General features: G+C 44.2%; 1 long non-coding RNA gene and 2 other non-coding genes across 3 annotated transcripts; 2 read left to right on the plus strand and 1 right to left on the minus strand.

Moving 5' to 3' along the window:
- The first annotated feature begins 2,064 nt into the window (after positions 1-2,064).
- Positions 2,065-3,004, plus strand: LOC121434168. Its single transcript, XR_005972391.1, has 3 exons — positions 2,065-2,150; positions 2,322-2,425; positions 2,663-3,004. It is a non-coding gene; the product is annotated as an uncharacterized LOC121434168 (long non-coding RNA).
- A 9,727-nt stretch (positions 3,005-12,731) lies between these two features.
- Positions 12,732-12,804, plus strand: Trnar-ucg. Its single transcript has one exon. It is a non-coding gene; the product is annotated as a tRNA-Arg (tRNA).
- Positions 12,805-18,280: 5,476 nt separating this feature from the next.
- Positions 18,281-18,368, minus strand: Trnay-gua. The gene is given in 2 exon segments: positions 18,281-18,316; positions 18,332-18,368. It is a non-coding gene; the product is annotated as a tRNA-Tyr (tRNA).
- Between the last annotated feature and the right edge of the window lie 753 nt (positions 18,369-19,121).

Below are 19,121 nucleotides of genomic sequence, written 5' to 3' on the forward strand. Positions count from 1 at the left end.
GAATAGGTATTTAAGTGAAATCAACTTGCCAATCGTCGCCCAGTTGGTGTCTGCGAAGCTGGTGTAGAGACTGACCTATGTGGATAGGCCCTTGTGGGTTGGCCTGAGCACACATCTTGCAGGAAGAGTGAACCTGTAAAATACGATCTCAGAAATGGGTGGGGTCAAAAAGGGGCTCCAAGAAGCAGAACAAAACTTTGAGGAAGCAGCTAAGGATAACTCCACCCAGTAAAGGTGCTGGGCAAGCAGGTATCACTAAGAAAGAATGAGAGAAAAAACTGTCCTGCAAAAATGCAGGGCAGTGGCAAAGTTTTAAGTGGGGAGGCTGCCAGAAATGCACTGTGCAGACCCACGGGACCCCGAAGTCCTGGAAGGCAGCCTGGTGCACAGACCTGCCAATAATTTGTTCCGATCTGGTCATCACAGAAAAGAGCAAAAGGAGCTAAATGCCTTTAGGTCCCCTACAAGACATCTCAAAAGGATTTAAACAACTGTCTTAAGTATGTCAACATCTGTTGTAAAATAGTCTTAATTTTTTTTATTATATCATAACTTATTTTGTGTATGCTGGATGGATGGATGGATGGATGGATGTGGATCTGTAGTGTAGCATTCTCCAAGAATGGACATGTGTATATAAAGGCCCACAGGTACTAAGTTTGGCACCTTCCTGAAGACCCTTGCTGGATTTGGGGGCTGTGTGAGTGAGTGTTCCACCAAATAGACGAACTAACGTATAATCTTGAAAAGACGTACAGGAAAGTGAGTGAAGTCGGTTTGAATCCATTAATATTAAACTCAACTCACCATTAATGTGTGGTTATTGCATTAAGAAGATAAATTAAAGCGCTAACCTTTAGTGACATTTGGCCAAGACTGAGTCCAGATGTGAACACTAACTCTCCCTGTGTCCCCTCTCCCCTGCTCGTCTCTGTTGTAGGAGTCTGAATCTGTGCCTGCCTGTGAGGCTGTCTTGTGAATCTGTTCCTCTGTCTGTATCTGTCTTGATGTATCTCTCTCCAACAAGGGGGTTCATGCCTCCCATACCTGCAACTAAACAGCACAGAAATTGTCACATGGGGAAGAAATAAGGGACACTTTACAGAAATCTTTAGCAAGGTATTATTACAAGGGATTAAGCCACAGATTTAAATTGACCCCAATTAAAGGGTTAAGAAACATAGTTATCAAAAATCATTGCTTATCAGGCATTCCTTCTGTGAGACTGCTTTCAGTTTCTATTTTAGTGATTCCAGCAGATGATGATCAACAAACAGGCTCCATGCTACTTCAGAACCGTGAAAAAGCAGATAACAAAAGACCCAACTATGAAATCATATAGGCTGTTAAAGATGATTACTGGGAAATACAAGAAAAGTAAGGTTAGTTACTTTGTCCTCTTAGAGGTAAGTTATGCAGACAGATTGAGTACACAGTAGGCTAGCAGTCTTGTGTACACTCAAGCTGTATAAATGAACAATGGCTGTGATGTTCAGTCTCCTAGAATGGGAGAACTACCTTATCCTATTGCATTGCCACACTTAAAAAAAAAATCTTTTTGTTTTCTTAAAGAACCAACATGTCAGTGTAGATAGTCACTTGCCCAAAGCTGGTCAAGGTATGATGTACTATAGAGGTGGCCCAAAGTGCCACAATCACTGACAAAAGAAGGCTTGGATGAAGCAAGGCTTGGTGTACACAAGGGACCCACCATCCCCACCCCAGGCCCTGAGCATCCTAGAAGTTGTACTGATTTTTGTAATCTAAAATATAGAGCTTGCCTGAAGTTCAGAATGCAGAGCTAAGCCACGAGTTAGCCATCTAGGCAATACAGTAGTAGCCCACAACCTTAATCCCAGTACCCAGGAGACAGAAGAAGGATCAATGTGAGTTCAAGGCCACCCTGGGCTACATGAGATTGTCTGAAAGAGAAACAGAGCTCACACAGAGGTGATCCCAGCACTTGGGATCACAGGACTTTAATGTCAGCACTAGAGAGGTGGAGACAGGAGTGATATGACTGGGTGGAGAGAGGAATATGAGGTGGGAGGAGACAGGAACTCAGGGCAGTCTGACATATTTTGAGAAGGCATTCGGTCTGAGGAGTTGTAGAGACAGGATATCCCAGAAGGTCTGAAGATTTCATACAGGTAAGAACTAGTAGGCTTTTATTATTAAAATAATAATATCTGACACTGGGCTTTTATTATTAAGATCAATTAGAATTGGTGCTGCAGGAGCTACTGACCTCTCTAAAGATGCTAGGAAACAGTCTTCTTTTGGGTTGTTACAGCACCATCTTCCTCAATCCTCCCCAATAGGACTGATGCTGCCATACATCATCGTGGGGGCCGTAATAGGAGTAATTGTTTGGGAAAAGAAGATAAGAGAAAAGATAAAGAAATGGGCAGCGGACAAACAATAGGTAAGTCACAGAAAATGAGGTGACTTATGGAGGGTGGATCCACTTTTAAGGGTGGGTATTATAACTGCCTCATTAGAGAGAATGTACTTCTCTTGAGCCTGTTATTTCAGCTTTCCAAAGTAGAATGGAAAAGCAAAGATACTAAATACCGGAGCTAGAAGAGGAGTCCAGCTCCTTAAACCATAAAACACGGGAGGTCACACCACCAGTTCCCACCCCTCAATGATTAAATTCTAGGAGAAGATCCTGATGGCAAACGAAGGACTGAAAGTAAAAGACAATGTGAAAGGAAATGCTGAAGGCTTGAATCTGATCAGTTGCGCTGAAAGGCTTCGATTCTATGCCAGTTGACAGTGATGGAGTTCACAAGGAAAGCCCTTCGTCTTTGACTTCTGATTGGTGAAAATTGTAACTGTAACTTTGCAACAAATGCTTGTGCTTCTAAATATTTGTGCTTTTAAATCCTGCTTCTTCCCCTGCTCAGGGCTGCCAGAAAAAGCAAGGCTCCTGAGTCCTTGTCCTGCAGCCCTGATTGACCACTGGCCCGCTTAAATGGTGATTTATTAAAGTCTTTGGAACCCATAAGTGTTGTCTCTCTCTTCTTCCTCATGGCACACAGCCAACTGGCAATAACATTGTGTTTCGATTTAATTTGTTGGGATATCAAAGGGCATACAGGATCTAGGGGAGTACAATGTACTCTAGAGAGTCACAATGCCTTCCTTAGTAAGAGATAAATATTAACCTTAGAGACCCCTCGAGCTATGGATGTCCCCATTCCTAAACTAAGGTTTAAAACTTCCATTGTTTTGAGTTTTCACAGCAGACACATTAGTGTTTTGGATAAGTTTCGGTCAACATGACAGGAGCTAGAGTCATTTGAGAAGAGAGAGCCTCCACTGAGAAAATGCCCTGCACAAGAGTCCTCTGTGGAAGAAGCCTGCGCGTCATTTCTTAGGTAGCGATTGGTGTAGAAGGGCACAGTCCACTGTGGGCTGGTGATCCACGGATGTATTGTCAGGCAGGCTAAGGATCAAGGCAGTAAGCAGCACTCCTTCATGGTCTCTGCTTCAGGGCCTGACCTGACTTTCCCTTCAGGACTTTCTGTGATCTGTACCTGTCAGGTGAAATAAGCCCATTCCTCCCCAAGGTGCTCTTGGTCATGGTAATTGAACACAGCGGTAGAAACACTAAGATGATTGGTCTCCAGTTTACAGCAATGTCCTGAGCCTATAAACACATTCAAGGTTTCTTAATAAATCACCCTCACCTCTAAGGGATCTCTGAAACCTAAAACAAGAAAGTTTTGATCGTTGGTTGAAACTAGGCAAGCCAGTTCCGTGCCTAAGAGAATATTAAACTGTACAATACATAGGCCCTGCCCACCCTGCCCTGCCTTTCTTTCATCCACACCTAATTCAGCCTCACTGCATTTAGCGTCTGTCATGGGCCAACTGTTCATGCACCGGAACACAGCTGAAGAAGATGGGAATTTATTGGGAAAGAACAAAAAGGAGTAGGCAACAGAGGGGGAGGTACTTTAGGAGGCCGAGGCAGGGGGATGTGGGTGCTGGCAGTCTGAGGTTTGGCAGTTTGGGAAAGGCCTCCTGGGAGGAAAATGTGTTTTTGTATAGCATGGGGACCAAGAAAGAATGGGCCCTGGGAGAGTTTGGGGGAAGCAGTTTGAACAGCAGGCAGAGGAGAATCAAAGCAAGAAGGGACTTCATGAAGAAGTGGCCCATGTGGTTAGAGCTATAGTGGAGAATAGAACGTGGGAACACTTTGGCAAAAGCAAACCAAGTATTCCGAGTGAACCAGGCAGCTGTTCTTCCTTAGTAATGATTTTTTTTCCCAGAGTTCAAAGATTGATGTACAACTTTTCACACCCAGGAAGAAATAGGCTCAATCTTCTGGCACCACTGTCTACCCCAGCGTCTGTAACACCAAGCACCACAGTCTTCATGAATCACTACTGACTGCAGGGACCACTTAAACAGGGATGTCTGAGAGAAGCTGGAGAGGTGGGACCTCAGGTGAGAGGAGGATTTGCATCCAGGAGAAAGGAGATTGGTGCTGCTCTAAGAAGCCCCATGTGGAAGAGCCCTGCTGGTGCTATAGCCAGGAGGTGGGGGGTTCTTAGCTCTCCACTGAGGCTGGGGTTAAAGGACGACCTCTGGTGCACCAGTTTCGGCTCTGTGGCTGTGATCACTGTTCTCAAAAGCAATTTGGGGAGATAGTGGTTTCTTTAATCTCACACCTGATTGACAGATTGTGGAGGACTTTGTGATGAACTTTAAACCAAGTGTATTTCAGGAGGTTAGGAACATCATCTGAGAACACAGTGATAAGTGAGTTCAGTAAGATTGTGGCAGGAAAGAGTTTCTTGGCCTGGAGAGGAGAGAAAGAACAGAGAACGATTTCAGGGAAGGCCACAGGGCAAGGACACAGAAAGTGAGGTAAAAGTTGACCAATGGTTCATTGAGGCAGCACCTGAGAAATGAACATTCTAGTCTCAAACAGGGTAATCTAAATTCTCCTTTAGGTTATGTTGGACAGGTTAACAGGGCATTGAAAAGTACAGCAAGGGATGGGGTCTTCAGTTCTCAACACTCCCAACATTGGTTGCTCAGTTTCCATGACCCTGACCATGATCCAGGTGCAGTAACCAAAATAATTAATGTTCAAACAAACTAAACAGAAACTAAAATAACTGGAAATGGTATAAATGAAATTGTCATGTTGTCTGAAATCACTACTGTGTTCTGCCATAGAAATGTTGCATGGTTACTCTGCTCTCACCTAACATTGCATGAATGTGGGGTTTTTGTTTTGTTTTTTACTTTAACAATACTACCCCTGAACTTCAGCATCAAGAACTTTCTGAGGTGTTAGCCTTCCAATAATAAAGAACTCAGTTTAACATTATATGTGTGGTTGGTCTGTGATTTTCTCACCTATCCTGTTGTAGATTATCATGAGAATCTCATGAGACAGTACTTGGGAACCATCTTGTGCTACAATAGGGTAACATCTGAGAACCTAAGAGAGAGAGCTCTTTCTTCATTTCCTAGTATTTCCTGAAGCAAAGCCCTCTCCCCTCTCTACCCGCACCCAACCATGGACAACTGTAACTTCACTACCATTTTTCATCACGTAGGTCAAGCCCCCAGCATTTGTATAAAAGGTCAGTGTATTAAACTTGGAGAGCAAGCTACAGGAATACCTAGAGGAATAACGTTCCAAGTAGAAAGAATGAGGGATTCGTGCGTAGGTGTGCGAAGACAAAGAGGCTGCCATGCCTAGAGACTGGAGGTAACTGGGATTGAGAGGGAATTTAGTGAGTTATTTGGTCCCTGTCAGGTCCAAAGGAAACCCCAATTCCCCAAACTCCAAAGTGCAGTCCAAACATCCAGAAATGAGCTCAACCTGAACTACACAAGGCTATTGATGGCGAGATAAAGGCCAGGATTCTTTCAGGAACTGGTGAAACTGGCTCCCATCTGTCTGAAGGGACAGAATGGCTCTCCGTTGACTTGTCCCTGCAATCACAGGCACATGCCGGTTGCCAAGCTCCCTCAATATCACAGTGTTTGTTACACATTTCAAAGCTCCCACAGCAATTTCCTGGCCCTTCCCTACCCGAAGCCAGTCACCTTCCTGATTACCTTGCTGTTCTCACTGCATTTTCTCTATTCTACATCGCCAGCTAGTCTCCCCTCTCTCACAGATAGTGTGTGGGCCGTGTTCAGTCTACTTTCTTTCTTCTTTCTGGACTCTTCCAGATGCCTCTGGTTGTTCTCCCTCTTGTATCTATAATAAGAATCCTCCCTTGACCCTCACCCTGGAGAGGTCATGTGGGCAGTTTCTTGCATACAGTCACAATATGACAAATGTGCTGCTATGAGACCAGCTTTCAGCAGCTCAGGAACTGAAGAGGAGTCGGTGAATAATCACTCAATTGATTTTTTTTTTTTTTATCGGAGGGAGTAAAACTTAACTCTCTGGGTGTAACGCCTGCGTTACTCTCTACAGTACAGTTAGCGCTACTGTACCGTTTGTGAGCAGGGCAAGGACCTGGAGATTAAAAGAACACACAAGAGACCTGGATCATTCATGAGGAGATAATGTGGAGCGCCGTTTATTCGAGTTTAGGAAAAACTTTATATACCTAGCTGCTGCACAGTGGAATTCCCCTCAGGCAGGTGGGAAATTACCAAGCCCAAAATAAGAAGGAGGAGGAGGAGGAGGAGAAGGAGGAGGAGGAGGAGAAGGAGGAGGAGGAGGAGGAGGAGGAGGAGAAGAAGAAGAAGAAGAAGAAGAAGAAGAAGAAGAAGAAGAAAAAGAAGAAGAATAGAAAAACATCTTTTAGTTAATCAAATACTTTGATCAAAGAAGATTGCATTACTCTTTCTCAGAGGAGTGCTCTTAGACGTGTGTTGGCAGCTTCCTTTCTTCCAAATCAACTTACATTGGGCCTGCTAAAACCCTCTGTTGGCTTCTCCCTTGTAAAGTATCACAATCTAATTTCAAAGAGAAACTGGGCAGAGTCTCAGCCAACCACAGCAAGCTAAAGCCATTCAGAGGCAGTCTTTCAAAGCGGTTCAACCAATGGAACCGCTGATTCAGAGCTTCAGCAGCGCCGACTCGCCTTCCGCGTGAAGAAGGCAGCGGGAACAGACACTGCCAAAGTTCTTAAGCGTGGGAGACGGTTGATGGCCTGATAGCCTCCTTGTTCGAGATGTAAATTATAAATGGGTGGCAGGAGACCAGTGAGGGAATGACAGCTGCGCTTGGGACACCTTTTAGTCAAAACACCCTTCAGTCAAATAACTATTTTAACAAAATAATATTCTGTTAGTTTTTCTCAGAGTGTCACAGACACGGGTTGGCAGTTTCCTTTCTCCCAAATCAACTTTAAGTTTGGCCTGAGAGAGGCACCTAAGGGCTTCTTCCTATAATGAAACGCCACTGAGCTACAACCAATCAGAGGCAGTCTTTCATAGAGGTTTAGCCAATGGCACCGCAGATTCAGAGCTCCCGCCGCGCCGGCTCAAGAAGCGCAGGGGTCGGGGGCTGTTGGGTGACTAATTCTGAACAAAAGGGGAATGTTGACCCTGACGTCCTCCTCCGTGTCGGAGCTAAGCATTATAAATGGGGGGGGGGGGGGGGGGTCAAGAGGTGAGTGAGGAAATGACAGCTGAGCTGCGGTGATGAGCGACCGGCCTGGCGAGCCGAGGAGAACGCGCTGTGCGGCCCGGAGGAGCTCCGTCCAGCAAGACAACCCGGTGCAGACAGCTGTACCGTCTTTTCTTTCTTTCTTTCTTTCTTTCTTTCTTTCTTTCTTTCTTTCTCTCTCTCTCTCTCTCTCCCTTCCTCCCTCCCCCCTCCCTCTCTCCTCCCTCTCTCCCCCTCCCTCCCTCTCCTTCCTTTCTTTTTCTTTTTCTTTCTTTTTTTTTTCTCCCCTGAAACAAGGTTTCTCTGTAGCTTTGGAGCCTGTCCTGGGACTCTCTTTGTAGACCAGGCCCTGCCTCTGCCCCCTAGTGCTATTGCTGAGATTAAAGACCTGGGCCACAACACCAGGCTGTGCGTTTGATTTTTTTAAGTAATACATTTGCTTGCTCAATTATGGCTTGTCTTTTGAAATTTAGGAAATGCTACGAGAAATATAAACCTTGTTTGTTTGTTTGTTTGTTTTGAAACAGGATCTCTCTGGAGCCCTGGCTGACTTGAAGCTTTCTGTGTAAACCAGGCTGCGCTTGGCCTCAGAGATCCTCCTGCCTCTGCCTGTCCAGTACAGGGATCTAAGACTTGAGCTACTTACCACCCTTGAAAGAGATGAAAAGTTTTAGAAGCATAAGCAGGACCATTGTTTGTTCTCATCTGCTTTTCATCCTCATAATAGAGAAAGCAGGTAACTAGTTTGAGCACACACTTTGAACAGATTCATACATTTGAGCAGTACCAAAAATAAATCCTGGAAAGTTAACATACACATATTTTATTCTATGAACTCTTATGTACATTGGTGTTTTGCCTGCATGTGTGAGAATATCTGTACTGGAGTGAGAGAGTTGTGAGCTGTCATCATGTGGGTGCTGGGAACTGAACCTGCTCAACTAGGCTCCTTTGGAAGAGATGCCAGTGCTCTTGACCACTGAACCACCTCTCCAGTTCCACATTATCAAATTTTAAGTGCCCAAAGGAGATCTTTTTTTTTTTTTGAGACTGTGTCTATGGTAGTTTTGTTTTTGTGAAGCTTTGGTAGCTAGTACTTAAACTGTTACCGAGAATAGATTAATGATTTAAGAGAAGTCCACTGATGTGAGTAGAGGCGTGATGTCCATGTGTTAAACTTTGAACTTGGAAACTTACCGTTACATATATGTTATCTCCAAGTCTTATCATTCACATGCCTTCAATCATTTACCTAGACCTTCACAACTTGCATGGACTTTCTCCCTTTTCTTTCCATCTGGAAATTTCCAACCCTTTTAACCTTTCAGCACAGACCCTCATCACTAAAACTCTTTGTATCTTTACATCTATTAAAGTTTATTTTTTTTATTTGCTGTTTTTCCTTAATATCAGGTGCTTGATTATTCAGAGTTCTTATTCTTAAAAAATATCCCTGGGGTCCCCCCGCCCCGCAGCAAACTCCGGCGGGTCCCAGCAGTGCTGGGCACCGGCTCTAGGGTCCGGCACCCGAGCAAGCAGCTACAGCTTCTCACCAGCGGGAGGGCACGCACGCGGCGGGTCAGACATATAAACACAGAAAATAGCCATAAATGTTTATTAAAAGGGGGAGGGAGAGAGAGAGAGAGAGAGAGAGAGAGAGAGAGAGAGAGAGAGAGGAGAGAAAGAGAAGAAGGGAGAGAGAGGAGGAGAGAGGCAGAGCCCCGTGTGTACACTGGGGGAGGAAACAGGAAGAGGGAGCAATGGCGGGCAAGGTCAGAGGTTAAAAGGAGTGGGCATGGCCAGGGATGGGACCGAAAGAATAACAAGAGTAGTCATTGAGAAGGCAAATCTTTTTCATTACCATCCCTTTAAATGTGCAGAAGAGAGGCAGTTTTTAGGTCAGAAATAATAGCTTGGTAGCTTTGAGTTTGTTTTCCCATTGAAAGCCTGTTAGCTCTAGGAAAAGGCAAGGCCTGCTTTTTACGTAGAAACGCTCAAAGGCCTGATCAGAATTTTATCTCCGTAAATCAGTGAAAGAAATTAGGTGGTAGTGAGCTCTTTGCCTTCTGACTTTTTATAACGTCTTGTGGAAGGTTCACAGAGTCCGTAGAGGTCTTCTTGTAGGTTTGTTTTTGTTTTTGTTTTTGTTTCTTGTAGGTTTTTATCTATCAGTGGAAGAAGACCCTAAGTTGCCTTGAGGTCAGGATATTTATTCATTTCTTTACATGCTTACGTAAAGCCTCTGTCAGAGCCTGTGACCCTGTTGAGAGTCTTCACTGATCTGTTCATTAACCAGCCAAGGGGTGGCGAATAACTGAGCCTCACTTTTGAAGTTGTCTTATTTAACAGACCCATGAATGAAACTGCCCTTTAAAGCTCTCAAGGGCGAATCATTGGGGAGCATCATGGCCGCCTGGGTGCCAAAGGTACTGCAAAGTCAGTGTTGTGAAGGTGGAAGCAAGCATTTTAACTAAGGACAGACCGGTCAGGTCACCGTAGAGGAGCTGAATGAGGCCTGCCTGCTGTTGTGGCAGGAGCTGGCAGGGCCTCTGAATTGTGTGATGAAGATAGGGCGTGGGAGAGGGAGGCCCCATAGCAATTATGCGTGCATGGTGTGCCCTAAGAGGAACATTTACGAGCTTGTGCCAACGATGACTTACTTTTAACTTCTTTAAAGTTCTTAACCGCCATGCACGTACATGAGCATAAAAATCCATTCTCTTCTTGAGCGCTGGGGTTTAAGGCCGACAGGTTTTCCTCACCTAGTTTAGTGTCGTTCTGTTTGAAGAGAAATAGGGTGGTCGATTTGTCTAAAACTGCGTTTTCAGGTATGTCCTGTTCCTTTGTTTCTCCTTCTGTCCTTGGGATCTTCATTTACCTTTTTTCACAGAATAGAAATCAGCTCTTTTTCTCTCTTTTTTCCTCACTTCTAGGTCTGAATGTAATGCCTTGTGCATGGTAGGCAAGTGCTTCTCCTCCGATGTACACTCTAGAACCCTGCTATTTTGTTTTGTTTTGTTTTTCTTTTTTTTAATACTGTGTCTCAGGTAGGCCAGGCTATAGCCAAGCATGGCCTTGTACTTCTGATCTTCCTGCTTCCAGCTCCCAAATGCTAGATTACAGATGTTCTTCATGCCTAGTATATGTGGTGCTGGAAATCTAACCCAGGGTTTCATGTGTGTTATACAAGCACTCACATCAACTGAGCTCAGCTTCCCCTGCTATTCATTGTTTAAATTTACTTGTTTGTGCCAGTTGTGGTGGCACACGCTTGTGAGATTTGCTGAAAGAGGCAGAGGCAGGAGGATAATGAGATCTCTCAGCAGTTGTTAGTTGCCTGTAGTCTTTATCTAGGAGTGGAACTTATGAGATTTCCGGCTTCTTCCTTCCTCATTAGCATGTCCTTTGGTGGTGTGATTTTTCAGGTGTTGTTTAGGCAACCCTATTATTTATTGTAAAAAGACAGCTTCCCTGTCTTTTCTTTTTCTTTCTTTTTTTTTTTTCTTTTTTGAGATGGGTCACACCACCACTTCCCACTCCTAAGTGATTAAATTCTTGGAGGGAAACCAGATGTCCTAGGCAGTTTGCTTGCATAAGGAGAAAGTGATAGAGAACGTTATACACAGAAATCCTGTGCACAGGTTCTAAACCATAGAACTATCATCGTGAGCACTGCATTGTTGGGAGGCTTGGCTGAGGATCTGTCTGAAGTGGTCTTGTGTGGCACTCTTTCTGGGAAGACAGGAGCAGACCTCTGTTCACTCCAGATAGAGAACCAGGGAGAGAACAAAGTACAGATACCATTAAAGTCCAAATCGGTGAACCAATGAGTTTTATTAGGGTTTGTGCTGAATAGTTTTATGTCAACTTGACACAAGCTAGAATCATCTGAGAGGATGGAACCTCAATTGAGAGAATGCCTTCAGAAGATCAGGCTGTAGGCAAGCCTGTAAGGCATTTTCTTAATTAGTGATTGATGCCGGAAGACATGGGCTGGTGCTCCTGGGTTTCATATGAAAGCAGGCTGAACAAGCCATGAGGTGGAAGCCAGCAAGCAGCACCTGTCATGGCCTCTGCACCAGCTCCTGCCTTCAGGTTCCAGCCCTGCTTAAGTTCCTGTCCTGACTTCCTTTGGTGATGAACTGTAATGTGGAAGCATAAGCCAAATAAACCCTTTCCTTTCCAAGTTGCTTTTATCATGGTGTTTCATCACGTCAGTAGTAACTAAGACATTAGTGACTTATAACAATAAACATATTGCTATAAGACTACATATAGCAATAAAGTGAAGTGTTACTTATAGGCGCAGAAATGACCCAAAGACAACTCACCAACATTAGCATTAGTGACAGCTCATAAAAGCTGGAAACCTGTAGACATCTCAGCAGACTGGAGAGTAGTCTGTCCAGGCAACACAGTTGTTCCAAGCCTCTTGAAGGCAGCTTGCCTGATTTCTGCTTCTTCCAGCCAGACAGCTGGTCTCGACTTCTAAGGGAGTTCAGCTTATCTGAGAAGGTCAGCAATCCATACAGTACACTATGCTTAGTTGGGGTGTGGGGGCCAGTGTATCTGGTCAGTTTCAGGGACTTCCTACAGCTATCGAGTTATTTCCCAAATTTAACAAGCTTCCCTGCAGGATGAAGTCTTTCACCTCCGTTAGTATATCCTGTTGTTTTCCCTCCCCTTAACATCCTGTGTCCTAATGAGCTTTCTCGGACTTGGAAAGGCTGCAGTGCTGTCAGAAGCAAGCACTGTTGACCCAATGTTGCCTTTCAGCCACCACAGAAGGAGCAACAGTCTCTAACCATCAGATTGCAGGATAACAAGGATTTCCACATTATTTTCATAGGATCAAAGACTTTGTTTTTTAGAACTGATGTTACATCAGATACACTTACAACTGTCTTCTCTGTATCAGGCCCTCTTATTTTTTCTCATCCTATCTTTTCTACCTTTAGGAGACCTGAATCACCAAATTTCTATCTTCAAGGATTTCTGGTTGAAACTCCATGATAGTAAATTTAAACTTATTTCACCAATAAATTTGTAATAATAACATCACTAACAATCACGAGTCATGAAGAGAACAGTTTTTTTCGAATAACAAATGAGCAAGAGCCCCTCCATGTGGGACCACGTGGCCTAATGGATAAGGCGTCTGACTTCGGATCAGAAGATTGAGGGTTCGAATCCCTTCGTGGTTGGTTGGTATTCTTTTTACATCGTATTTTCGACCATATTAGGCCACCTGACAACCGCCTTCTGACACAGTTATTTACTACTGGTTAACACAGAAAAGACCAAAAGCATTAAACTGAATCTAATCACCCAAAACAAAGAGATACAGATTTTTCAGTTTAAAGACAGTAAAAAAAATAAAAGCTGCCTCAAGAGAAAACGGAGCCTAATCCCTAAGGTGAGATATTCGAACATACAATTTAATTGAGTTTGATTTTCAGAAAACTCTTTTTGTTTGTTTATTTTTGTTGTTTTTCGACACAGGGTTTCTCTGTGTATTCCTAGTTGTCCTGGAACTTACTTCTGAGGACTAGGCTCACTTCAAACTTAGAGATCCACCTGCTTCTGCCTCTCCAGTGCTGGGATTAAAGAGAAAAGTCTGTATCAGATCAAAACAACAAAACAGAATTCTGGGAAACTTCCCTAACCCCCCCCCCCCCAAAAAAAAGAACGTTGAAGTTGCCATTATAGTCAAACAATGAACCAACTAGCTAGCATAACTGTAATCCCAGCACTCAGGAGATGGAGACAGGAGCATCATTACACGTTTGATGACCGCATGGTCAATACAAGCAGTTTCAGCCAAGTTAGGATTACTGAGTGAAACATGATCTCAGAGGAAGATAGAAAGAAAGAGAGACAGAGAGAGAGAGAGAGAGAGAGAGAGAGAGAAAGGAGGGAGGGAGAGAGGGAGGGAGGGAGGGAGGGAGAGAGGAGAGAGATGGATATTTTAGAGAAATTTTAAAAAGAACAGAATATTATTAGATACTACTAAAGAATTGCTACATTGTCTTCTATTGGACAAGGACACAGTAGTTTTTATCAATATGTATACTCGTGTGATTCATGTTTGTATATTTATATATTTGATCATATGTGCCCTAGTTAATGCTATTCAATTTTTAAAAAGTAGATGAAACTAGTAAACAGTTACAGGTTGACTCTAGGTGATGATGAATTACAGACAAATCCCTCTCTTCGTCTTCTTTATATGTTGAAAAACATATATGCGGCTCCTGGTTACACACAAGTAACCTTTCAGACCCCACACTCACACTTGAGTGTGTCTTTTCCTTTCCCTGGATGCCTCTCTCTCTAGAATGTCCCATGCATAAGTCACACTGAAGGCTCAGCAGGTAAAGGCACTCATCATCAAGGCTGACATTTAGAGTTCAGTCCCTGAGACACACATGAAGGAGAGAGCTGATTCCTGGAAGTTGTCCTCTAACCTCTACACGCCCGTGCTCCTACACTCGTTGTCCCCCACCAATCAGTTCGTCCATCCATCAATCAAAATAAACAAATGTAATAGTCAAAAAAATGTAATCTGTATTCAAATCCGTTCCTAAAAAACTCCATTCTGCTTCTTGGTTCATCCTGAAGTTCCTTTCTGTCCTGAAGTCAAGAATCCATCTTCACTTGAGTATCTGAAAAAGAAAAACTTCCTCAGGCTGCTGTAGGTGGCACTGGGGAGCTGTGTTTCCCATCCAATCCCCACAGCCACAGACAAACCCTAGTTGGGAAGCTGGTGGACCCTGGCCAGCAGGCTTCACAAAGCCACAGGCGGTCAGGACCCTACTACCAGTCTCCAAGCACCTACAGCACCCACCCCAAACTTGGCTCCCCACTGAGAGTTGTCAGATACGGAAAACTCTTGACATCTGAAGCCAAAAGGAACTTCCCCCAGGTTTCTCAGAACAAAAACTGAGACATAGAGCATGTTCATTCATGACACACTGAGAATCAGATACTCTAGGAGGGAACAGTTGTTTCGTTGTGAGTCTAATGCCATTCCCAGAAACGCAAACCTTTAACACGCTCAGCTGCTTTCCACAAACTTAACTCACCTGGTAACTGAATTTCAGTCTTGCTTACTTTCCAGAGAAACTAAGAAAGGGCCTTGGGAAAGTCTGGGTCGCCCTTGTCCCTATTGTTCTACAAACAACAAGCCTTTCCTAAACACCACTGCTGCCACAGAACTGTCATGTATGGTGTGTGTGGGCCACTGACCTCACTGCACGAGGAGTCAGAGCTCCCAACCCCCACCCCCAAGGTCTCTAAGCCTCAGGATGAGTTAAAGACAAACAAAAACCCGACAACATGTTGGAGATAAGGACAGAAAGGAAAGAGACGGTATGGTAATAATTGTTTTTCAAGTTTTAGGTCACAAACCCTCTCTTGGAAGTTGACCACAACAGCGGGCCCATTTCTTCTTCCCTAGGTTGCCTGAAGGCAGGGTAATAAGGCAGGGTAATTCCTCACTTTGGGTGACGGTGAGGGAGGGGAGATTTCAGGCAGAGTGTGTCTGGAGAGGCAGTGGCTAAGAGAAGCAGAGACCCGGAGCTGGTACTGACAGTGGTGAGTAGGCCTGAGAATACCGGCAGTTTACAGCAGTGTTCCTTTACTTAGAGGCAGTTGTCTTCTGAATCTCATGGCCCTTGAATCTCAAGGTCCCACCTCTTTGTTTCCCCGTTTGCTTCTGGCATCTCTCTGACAAACATCACTCCACAAGTCCCCAAGGGCGGCAAGATTTCCACTCAGTTTTGAGATGGGGAGTTCCTAATCCCACCTGGTCCCTTAAGAGTCCCCAGTAGCAGGGAATCCTGGCCCATGCCTTTAATCTTAGCACCTAGAAGGCAGAGGCACATGGCCCCCTGTGAGCTCAAGGCCAGCCAGGTCTCTATATTGAACTTCAGGACAGCCAGGGTAACATAGTGAGACCCTGTCTCAAGACAAAGAGTCCCCCAAAAAGCGGAGCTCCCAGCAGTCACCCGTGAACTTGCCCTTTGGTAGCGCTTCCTTGTCTTCTCATCCTCACTGTGTTTCTCGAGATCCTCTCCCAATAAATTACAGGCATCCAAGTCTTAGTTTCAGGGTCTGATTTTGGTGAAGACAAACGGACACAAGGTTTAATCAGGGGCCGCAGAGGGGCCTCACTGGTAAGAGGATGAGAGAAGGCCATTTTTTAAAAGCATCTGGGTCTTGCGTAGCTCAGACTGGCCTTGAATTCTGTCGTCCCCCCCTCCCCCCAACTGCCACACCTGAATGTCCTGGACGCTGCTGGATCGTGACACGTGGTGGTGTGAGGACCTGACTTTGCAAACTCCATTTTAAAGAAGGGGCTTCATCTTAAGGCATATAACGAACAGGAGGCTGATCTCAGCTCCGGAAATGTGCTGCAATGGCAGAATTTGAACAGATACCCCGAAAATAGTCCATCAGAGAGCAAAGGAGCAGGGCCATAAAATTTAACGAGGCCCAGATGTTCCTGGGAGGCATCCTGTTCTTGAAGATACCCTGTCAGTTATTTATGGCTCATTGTTAGGTTTTCACACTCAAAAACTGACCAATGGTTTCAGTAATTACCTTACCCTATGCCCTTCTTATCCAATCCCTAGACGACAGGACATGAACTCCCTTTAAAAGTTCTACCCTCCCAGGGTTCCCTGCCACACTTTCCTCCTCACTCACCATGCTGCAGTGCTGGAAAGGTGTTGATCCAAATATGAGTCTGGATATTTAAAAAAACGTCATGTAATTTGCATCGGAAATCTGACTCCGTGAATTCATTTGCAGACCAGAAACTTGGGCATAACGGTGGGTGTGCACCACCACACTGGGCCGAATAGCAAATGTGTAGGTGTTGCTTAACCATCAGAGTGCGGCTTTGCTCACACCACCCCAGCCTGTCAGCTAGAGGAAAAAGGCGCCCCGCTTTGGCCAATTGTGCAGTAAGGCCACAGGACAGTGAAAAGACCAGAGTGAACAATAGTCAGAGATAACACAGAGGCTGCAAGGGGCAGAGCTCAGAGAAGGTCTTGTTGAATTCTCTGTCCATCTTGTTCAGTCCAACCTCGGTTCATTGGCTTCTGTTAAGTACTCTGGTGACCCTCCCACCTTCTCCAGACCATCTCCGAGTCACCTCATTTCCACATCCCTTACAAATATGCAAATTCCTTCATGTTACCCTAGGCACGGGGTTGGTAAATAGGAGCATGACTTCAGAATCGTATTGTCAAAATGTCATGCTGTCGTATCTGGTGTATGTTAATCGTGTGTGCTCCCTAAAAGAGCAGTTGGCCACGAAGACCAATGGCAAGCCAGTTAAGAGCACAGAACTTGCAGGCCCTCGCTCACTCCAGCCCTTCCTCTTGGCTCAGCTTAACCAGAACTGTCACACAGCTGGCTGCTGCCTCGTCCCTTGGTTCAAAAGCTGCAACCCTTTGACACTGAGACATCTTTGTCATCTACAAAGTACACATTGGTGTTGGGCCACCTCTGCCCGGCAGTAACAACTTTTTTAAAGACTTATTTTTAACTGTGTATATATGTGTCCACCCAAGTGTGGGTTTGTGCTCATGAGTGCAGATGCTCAGGAGTCCAAAGAGGGTGTCGGAGCCTTGGGGTGCTCACGAGCCACTCCACACCAGTCCTTACAGGAGCAGTCTGTTTTCTTAACTGCTGAAACTTCCTTCCAGCCCACTGACATTTTTATTCGTCAGTCTGATAAGCCAGGGCGTATTTAAATGTATTGCATAAAACGTTTTAAAACACAAATTACCCACAACTGATGAGGCAAGAATTCAGAACTAAAGACTTGGTATCTTGATAATGTGCATATCCTGTAGGTATGAGCAAGCTGAATGTGGCATTTCTGATTGACAATCAGATATGCAGGAATTGCCACCTTCTAAGCCCTCTTGCCCGTTCTTAACGTGCAGAGAAATTTTAAGCAAAAAATAGTATAACCAGATTTGTGCTTGGGAACAACCTGATCTTGGCAGTCCAGTGGGCCAGCTGGGGTAGCTGGCCTTGATCTTAATCATGGTGATTAAGAGAAAAAATAAAACTGAGAAGAATTTGCCAACAATGTAAAGCAGTTACTTTAAAGTTCTTTTCAATTTATGTGTAGGCATGTATGTTTATCATGTGTGTGTTGGTGCCCTGAGGCCCCTGGAACTTTAGTTACAGATGGTTGTGACCTTTCATGTAGGCGCTGAGAACTGAACCTAGGCCCTCTGCAAGAGCAGCCAAGCTCTTAACTGCTGAGACATCTCCCCAGACTCCAAAATTACAATACAGTTATTAACTTTAATTTGTAAAATGTCCACCCGGACCAATAAGAAGCATCATGAAGCCCCATTCTCAGACAGCAACTGGTCTGGACAGCTCTAGCCTAGATTATATCAAGTGGTTTGTCAATGCGTTAAAAATGACCAGCCTTGCTATCATAAAAAGACTTGATGATGATAATAATAATAATTTAACAAATTTCATATTTCCATAGTAAACATATAATACCCTTTGATCAAATGGCAATATTTATAGAATTAGATCAGATAGCATATTAGGAGCTATCAAATTTATGAACAAGGAAGGACCTTTTGGTCCTGTTCTGACCTCTCTCCTGCCATCGTGTGTCCTGAGCCATAAAAATACTTGTCCTTCGAGCCGGATTCGAACCAGCGACCTAAGGATGTCCAAATGATCACTCTACAGTCCTCCGCTCTACCAACTGAGCTATCGAAGGATGATAAAGGCAGCTTCTAACAAGGTCTCAAGTAGCTTACCCTGGCTTTAAATTTAGTCTATATTTGAATGGCTTTGAATTTTTGATCCTCCTGCCTCCAGCTGGGATTGCTGGTATGAGCCACTATGCCTGATTTTAAACAGCGCTGAGGATCAAGCTCAAGGCTTCACTAATGTAAGAAGGACACGCTACCAAATGCCAAGTGCATTGTTTATAACAGGAAAAAACACCAACCATCCCATAATCTTGGCAATTACATACTTTTTTTTAAGCAATGCTTTGAATTATTCAGGAAAACTTACTAATTGTTTCTATGATTACACAAATATGAAATAAATACCAAAACAATATACGTCAACTATCATTAATTGATGGGTTTGTGGTGGTTTCATTTATAAAAATGTTTTTCTTCATTGTCTCATTTTTTTGGTAATAAATGTAAATTCAAAACAAGACAAGGAATTGCTGATCTCATGAGTGACTTTGGCAGCGAGAAGCTCAAAGTCCTTGTGAGCTGGGCAGTTGTACCACAGTGAAGGTGGGTGTCCAGTAGAATCCTGCCGCCCACACACCAACTCCTGAAAGTGTCCCGAGTCATTGTGGCCTCAACCTTTAATTATTCACAAATGTGATGATAGAGCAATTTACTTTCTGGGCTCCAATTCTTTTTCTTCCTCTTCCTCCTCTTCTTCTTCCTCTTCCTCCTCCTTTTTATTCTCCCACACCACCCCCGATTCTTTTGGTTTTTGGTTT

This window comes from Microtus oregoni, unplaced genomic scaffold, assembly GCF_018167655.1.
Source record: "Microtus oregoni isolate MIOR12 unplaced genomic scaffold, Mior012 000042F_ref0000377, whole genome shotgun sequence".
NCBI lineage: Eukaryota > Metazoa > Chordata > Mammalia > Rodentia > Cricetidae > Microtus > Microtus oregoni.